Here is an 8,485-nt window from a genome sequence, read left to right as displayed (position 1 = left end):
GATTTACGAAATAATCAAGAAATTCCTCAAAGAGAACAATTCCAAACGTCTAAGCAGCAAACCTTATCTCTTATACCAAATTGTTGTGGTAATAAAAGTTCTGATTCCATTTTGTTGTGTGGAAAGGTCTATGATGCATTACTCAAACCAAGGAGTATGAGTTCCCTAAGTTGGCTAGTACGCAAAATCTAAGGAATCAAACATGTTAATTTTTAAAGTGGAGATTTGTTGAAATGATTTGAATTTACGTGTTTAGCTCATTTTTAGATTTGACACGTCTTTACCCCTCTAAACTATTCCTTCATGGTTTGTGTTATGTTAATGTGCCGCAGACCCCTTTTGCACCACATAGAGTGCCTATTATTTCCTGCATTAGTATACATTTGGTGAGCAGGGTCGTCCATTGTGAGTAGTTGAGGATCATCAACACTACTGTAGTCTTAACATAGTTAACTAAAAGTCTTTGAAGTCTACCATAAAAAAAAAAAAGCCTTTGAAGTTATAAGTCATGACGCAATTGAGTTGTAGCTGAATCCTGTAGAAGCTTAAATATTATAATTCTCAAGGATATCAATGACTATCACTGACTTCAACAAGACCGGACAAAATAACGTATTTTCCATTCATGCATTATTGGTGTCTATAGTCTATACAAAGTGCTTTGGTGCAGATATCTATGCCATATAAGTATCGATTGAAACTTAGAAAGCTTTAGATCTTCCAAGGCTGTTCATGGCAGCCGTGCCTTGTACTTCACCCAATAGTTGGCTTTATGCCTTTGTAGATTTTCTTTTGAACTTTATAGCTCTTCTTTGTCCTTCCTTAGGACAATGTAATGAAAAATAGAATCTCCTTGATATTGGCCTTTTCAGGGTAGGTCTTGAACTTTTATAAAGACGATGAAATTTTTGTCCCATATTTTTTAAATTTAAATCTCCGCTATCGTGGTAGCTTACAATGATTTTTTTTCATAGGAGATCAATTGGGTCGTTTGCTTCAATTAATCCCTTAATAATACTTTCTTTCATCCTAGAAAGAAGTATGAATAACCATAAAAAAAATTGACTTCAAATGTTTCAAAGTTTTATTATTGGTTCTTGGTATTGATGGTAGTCCTGTTAACGTAGGAATGGTATTTGAAAATAGATGGTTAAAATAATGATGCGTAGTGCCTAATTTATAGTTACACACACAGTCCTCTGATCCATTCAAAGTCACAACTATATGAATAGTCAAGTCCCTCCTCACAATTGCAACCCTTTGAGTCTTTGACAAATATTGTAATTTTTAATTAGTAGTCACACTTAATATAATTTAATAGTAATGACATTCTTTATATTGTCTCATTTTGTGGCCGAAATTCATCTCTTCCTATCTATTATATACCTATCCACAAAAAAAAAAAAAAAAAAAAAACCATAACAAATATATAGCCCTCGTTACTGTTAGTCCCTGATATGGGTGGTTTTGAAAGCTGATGGTTGGAATAATCTTTTATTTATTTCCTCTAGCAAGACGCCATTTGAAAGTAGGTGGGTAGAAGTAGAACGGTAATTTATGGTTCCATATACACACTCTTCTATGAAAAGTCACAACTCTAAGAATAGTTGTATCCCTCCTCACAATTAATTACCATCCTTTATCTAATGTTGCAAGCCTTTATTAATAGTCACTCTATTTATCAAGAAATTTGTCACTCAATTAACGCTTTATAGTGTTTTCAATAAAAATATTTAGATTTCAAATCCCACTTCTTTCATTCTAATTGTCGAAATTATTAAGAAAAAAAATACACCTATTATGTAGATAATACTTCTATATGAAAAGTTGTAACCATCTCAAAAAGTAATACAATAAATAATTAACGGCACACAATTAATTTGATCGTGATGCCACACTTATAGCTCCTGGTATATTCATGTTATGGGAATATAGTAATTTGAACTCTCTCAAATGGGCTTGACAAAATAATTATATAAAATTGATCAAAATAAAGATAAATTATGTTTTTATCTTATGTTGAACTTTTTCTTCACCATTCCAAACCCAAAAAAGTATCAAAGTGTTACCCTTCAATATTCATTCTCAAATATTGTTAGGACATATGTGGAATTTGTTATGAACATATGCCATTTAGAATTGGCTAATCCTTTGACAAAATGCACTTTACTTGTAATTGGGTAGATTTAGAATGGTTTAAGTCTTCAAGCAACATTGTGTTCAAGTCAAGAGTTAAAGCCATGCAAATCTGTTCAAGAAACAAGTGAAGAAGTTCTGTATTTTAAAACTCAACAGATAGCTCAACAGATTGTATCTATCGAGGTTTAGAAAGAGCTTTTAGCCTGATACTCGACAGCAGCTCGACAGATAACATATCTATCGAGGATTATGAAAATCAGATTTCCAGATTTGTTTTTCATGCATATCCAAGCTATTTGTATAGGGTTTCTTTTCTCACAACCCTAAACATATATAAAGATTATTTTAAGGGTGTAGACGCTCATTCTTTGCAAGCCCAGAAGAGAGGAAGGCCTAAAGTCATGGGCTAAAGAAAGTAATGTGGAAGTGCCATTAAGCGAGTGGTAGGAACAACGAATAGTGGGTCTAACAAGCAAATAAATGGATCCTGAGGAAGTAAGTGGGCCTAAAAAGGCCCTGAAGAAAATAACCACGAACCCATAGGCTGTATGGATGTGGAAAAGTGAGAATGGGCCATAGCTGCTACGACAGGCCCAAAGTAGTGTAAGTTAAGAAAGTAAGGGATTGTGGAAAACCCATGAGCCCCAAGGGAAAAGTGAGAAATACTTGGGTCGAGGAAGCCCAAGAAGTCAGTAAAAGCCCATGGGAGACGTAGAATTGAAAAAGGGCCGAGGACGCCCGAGAGGGTAAGTGGGCCAAGACACCCGAATGGAAATAGGTGGGACAATAGGAGCTTGCAAGTAGCAAAAGGGCCTAGTGAGATCATTGGGCATTCGGAGAAAGAATGAACAGAAAAGGTCTAAAGTGGCCCAGCAGGCTTGGGGTCAACTAGGCCTCATGGCAGGCATGACAGAATTGTGTGACAGGAAGTAAGTAACAGGGGCTGGGAATAAAAGCTTGGAATGGCCCACGAACAAGCATGGCCTAGTCCTCAGAAGATGCAAGCCACAAATGAAAGGTCAGGTGAAATAGCCCACGCCAAAAGAAGCAAAAAATAAGCAATAGGCTGGGCAGTTTGACGTTCAGACCGCGGCAGACAGATGAGTAGCAGGTAGGATTTGAACAAGCACGGAGGTAGGGCAGGCGTAAGGCCCAGACACCACCAGCCTGTACCCAGCCAATACAGGAAATCGTGAGGTCATGGGTCAGAGGTAAGGGGATATGGTCTGGCAGTGGGGAGGGGGAAAAAACCCATTTTTGTGTTTCCTGCTCAAGCCCTTTTGGAAGCAATGTTCTACTGGGAAGGCATGTGAACCAAAAAAGGCAAGGTTGAGTGGGAACCACCAAGTGCATGCCGTGAGGGGTAAAGGGAAGGGGAGTATTCACTCCGTGGCAGGTAGGAATACCGCAAGGAGTGAGTAAAACAAAAAAGCCTTCTCTGACTGAAACAGGGTGGCACTGGCTGGGTGACTGACCAGTCAGTGATGGTCGACAAATGAGCCCATGCCAGACAAAAACGGTTAAGGGCTAAAATGGTAAAAAGCCAAGCACGACTGACCCTATGTAAGAAGCCCTACAGTGCACGGCTGAGGGGGGAACAGAACGTGGGGGGGAACCTCTATAAAATAGTGGCAAGAATCATAGAAAACAGGGGAATAAGAAAACACAGAGGAGAAAGGACAAAAAGAAAGAGAGTAAAAGAAAAGAAAACGAAAGAAAAGGAAAGGATTAAAAGAAACAGAGGCAAGAAAGAAACAGAGTGAATGAAGTGATTGGTATGCACCGAATGGATGAATCCCCTTCTCCCCTTCCAATTCATGCTCTCTGTTAACCAAACAAAAAAAAGAAAAGAAAAGAATAAATCTCATTCAACCCAAGTCACTTAGACCCATTCCTTCAAAGTAGCTAATTTCCCCTCAGAGAAATTAGTCGCGTTGAGGGAGTGGTTCCCTTTCCTGACGTAAGCTCTGTAAAACAGCCCATCGCGGCAGGCTAACATTTGTTTCTTTAATACGCTCCTGACTCTCCATCTAACATTCATTATTCTGATACTATAGTGTAAAACGACCACCTTTCATTGAGGCCCACTGATTATATTGCTTAAATCTCTATTATTTTTCTTTTCTTCTTTATCATATCTGCCTGCTGTAGCGAACATGATAGTTCTGCCTGCTGTAAAGATCTAATCACCAAAGGGCATTGTTTGTGCACAAGCCGGACCAGGAAGGTTTGTTCTTGGACCGGTCCCAACTCCTTAACCCAGCAGAAAATCTTGGGCCTAGTGTAGCAACGTGCGGCCTAGCCCAACACTTGCAAAAAAAAAAAAGGCCTACACAAAGGGCTGTCTAAGGTGAGCAACTTGATGCAAAGTGATTATTCACTCAAATTATGACCAGAGACAATTTTCCCTAGTTCATCTTTCTCTTGAAGAAGTTGTTACGTTTGTATGCCGTAGGATTTTGTAACCAATGAGCTTCTTGATCTCCATAGTGTGGATGAACTAAAGAATTTTGCAGCCAACATCTTTCTCAAGTTGGTGTGCAAGTCGCGTATTGGGATCCGCGCATCGATTGGTTAGTCACGTACTGGGAGCCGTGCATTGAAAGGAGAGATTGTCACTACATTGCTAGTCCAATTATGTATTGGGGTAAGGGTTCAACTGTAGGTTGGTGTAAGGTACTGAGATTCTTTTACTTGTAACCGCTTGTTTTGATAATAGTGGATTCTCGGGAGTTGGGTTTTGTTTCGGTGGTTTTCTCCATTCGTAAACAAATCACCCGTGCCAAATTTAATTTCCGCTGAATTTAGTTAATTGGTGATTTGTTTGTGCAACCATGCGTATTGCATGTAAAATTGACTTAATTAATTTACTTGGCTAATTAATTGGTTAATATACCCAAGGGGTCAATCTATTCTTAGCCTATCAAATGGTATCAGAGTGGGCACACTTTGATTAGGGTTAATATTTTCTGTGTGATCCATTGACCCCTGTTTGTCATGGATGGAGGACAATCTTTAATTATACCTCCTTTATTTGATGGTACTAACTATGCATATTGGAAAGTACTCATGAGAGCTTTCTTGCAGTTTTTAGATGAGAAGGTGTGGCAAGCTGTGGAGATAGGCTGGACCAAGCCAAACGAAGTGTCGGCTGATTAGGACGATGCTAAGATCAAAGTGGCAAACTTCAACAGCAGAGCATTGAATGCGTTATTCAGTGCGGTTACAAATGAGGAGTTCAAGAAGATATCCTCCACTGAAACTGCTAAGGAAGCATGGACTATCCTCTAGACAACCTATGAAGGAACTAAGGCTGTCAAGGATTCAAAGCTTCAAAGGCTTACCATGAGCTTTGAAGAGATTAAGATGGAAGATGATGAGTCATTTGATGAGTTCTATGCCAAGCTGAAGGACATAGTGAACTTTGCTTTTAATCTTAGGGAAACTATTTCAGAACCCAAGATTTTTAGAAAGGTGCTCAGATCTTTTCCAGAGAGATTCCATGCCAAGATCACCATCACTGAGGAATCAAAGGACATTGACCAAATTCCTTTGACAGAGCTGGTTGGTAACTTGCAAATCTATGAATTGGGTTTGTCTAGGATCGGGAAATCAAGCAAGAGTAAGAGCAAGAGCATGACACTAAAGGCTAAAAGTAGTGACACCGATGAGTCTTCTGATGATGAAGATTCTAAGATGAAATCCTATATCACAAGGAAGTTCAAAAAGTTTATGAAGAATACCAATGTGAAAGGATTTGACAAGGACCGAAAGCAATCTAATTTTTCACAGTTTAAGAGCCAAGATAAAGGAAAGAAGGATGCTAGGGATGACGGTCAGTACACTGTTCCCTCTGGACCAAAGTGTTTCGGTTGTCAAGGTTTTGGACACATAAGACCATTGGGAAAAGCAAAGCCCTTACTGCTACCTTGAGTGACATTGAGCCTGAGGATGATTCAGATAATGATGACAAGGGAATCTTGAATGCCTTCATTGCCACAGTGAATTCTACTGAGAGGATTGTTGAAGAGATAGATGAAGAAGAGGACTAGGTGGAGTCTAAGTTTGAGAAAATGGATGAACATGATGACATCCATATAGCCTATGCAAAACTATACAAGGTCTCCAAAAAGCATGATAAATTGTATAGGCTGGCCACTAAGAAGCTGAGTGATGTGGAACTCGATCGAGAAAAGCTCTTCACAAAGGTTGATGAAGCTAATTAGATCATTGGAGTATTGCGGTTTGAAAACAACTTCTTGGCTGAAAGAACAAAAAAATTGAAGAGGAGCTATTCTAGGTTAGAGCTTGATTGGTGAGGACTTCCAGTGCAAAGCTTGATGAGATGCTTAGCATTCAAAAATCTTCTTCTGATAGAACCGGTTTGGGGTATAACTTCTCTTCTTCTAATATTTCTTCTTCTAGTACTATTGTGTTTGTTCCACCTGCTAATAATGTTGATTCTGAGAACAATGATGTTAAAACTGTTTTAGCTAGTGACAATATAAATAAGGATAAATCTATCTTAGGAGCACCCCTAAACTTGAAAAGAAAGAGACTAAAAAATCTAGGACTAAGAAGGGTAATAACCAAAAGTCTAAACAACAGAGGCAGCATCTCTGTCATCATTGTGGTGCTACAGGAAATACTCGACCTAATTGCTACAAGTGGTTAGCCACTTAACAAAGTAATAGTATGATCTCATCTGGAAACCAGAATTAGTTTCCATCCACTTTTGCTCCTCTTGGAGATCTTCTCAAGGCCTTCATGTTCCTTTTGAACTTGAACGGTTTCAATTCTTTCCCCTCACCTCCGGTTCAAGGGTTCGCACAAAGGAAAGGTTCGCACAAAGGAAAGGTTCTTCTAAGGTGTGGAAGGAAAAAGGCTCAAAGTGATTTAGTCACCTCTCTCTCTCTCTCTCTCTCTCTCTCTCTCTCTCTTTGTTTATGCATTACTTGTATGTTTTGCTTTCGTGTTTTTGAGTCAGTCTAGTTTTATGCTTTGTTTGTGTTAACATGTTTTTGTTTGTTTGCTTTCAGTTTTGCTTTATTTTTCTTTTCATAAAAATTAAAAAAAAATTGAAAAAAAAAAATACGAAAATAGTGTATGTTTTGTGTACATTGGTACTTATGTACCTTGGATGACTATTAAAACAAAGTTTTCTAAACTTTGTATCATTTGTAACTTAGATGAGCATCTCCATGCACAACTAAGCAAGTGAGCTTTGTGGCTCGTGTTTATGATGAGTAAGATTAAGTAATCTTTTGTACTTAACACTCGTATCACTCTTTTTGACGGAAAGGAATAAAAAATCCTAAGAGAAAGACATAAATAATCACCTCACCACTAAAACCCGCCAATCATGTATAACATCTGTATGCTTCGGCATAGCAAAACTATGATATTTAAAACTTAACATAATTGGATATTTCTTCTCTATCTATATATGCCCATGCATGATATGCTCAAAAGAAAAAAAAATATGCAAAGAAAAAAAAAAGAAAAAAGAATCAAAATGCTTTTAAATATGGTTGCAAGCGTGTTTCGAGAAGATGTGGAAATTATAGGATGTATCTCGAAAGTGATAGTCCCCATCAAGTAGTTATGATCGTGTGTGAGCAAAATTGAGCTTCTCATATCTCAAATCATCATAACATGAGACACTTATGTAATCTTGCGATGTTTTCACACACAGCATGCAAAATTCTTTGCTACTTTTGATATATGTGTAGGTACAATGTGATTTGGCCATCACAAGGAATACATGTGTTAATATATGCTCACTAAACTTAGGGATGACAATTTTTACCCGACCCGCGGGTACCCGGCCCGATCCGACCTAAATGGGCCGAATTTTACCCGGTCCGATAAAAAATAGGGCCGGGTTTTGGTTTTTTAAAAAAAATCCGAAGTGGGTTCGAGTTTTTTCCAAAACCCGGCCCGAACCCGAACCCGGACCCGACCCGGTTATATATATAGTTACTAAAATACCCTCATATATATACATAGTTATAAACCCTATATTTTTCTATCCCTTATTTCATTTCACCTTACAGCCTCACTCCTCCGCCTCTCATCTCTTCAGCACACCTCCGCCTCTCATCTCTAGCTCACAAATCACAATCTCAGCCATCTCACTCACTGTCTCACACGGCCACCTCTCCCTCTTCATCTCTCAACTCTCTCACTCACACGGCCACAAGCCCACAAATATTCAAGCACAGGCATAGCCCTCTGCCGTCGCCGTTTCGTCCTCGCTGTCGCTGATCTTACACTGTCGCACAGCCCTCTGCCCCTCTCATCTTCCTCTCCCATGGCCTAACGGCCTTGCTCCACCTCGATCTCC

Source organism: Castanea sativa, chromosome 2, assembly GCF_040712315.1.
Source record: "Castanea sativa cultivar Marrone di Chiusa Pesio chromosome 2, ASM4071231v1".
NCBI classification, from domain to species: domain Eukaryota; kingdom Viridiplantae; phylum Streptophyta; class Magnoliopsida; order Fagales; family Fagaceae; genus Castanea; species Castanea sativa.
The sequence above is the reverse complement of the archived record's forward strand: the minus strand, read 5'-3'. Positions refer to the sequence as shown.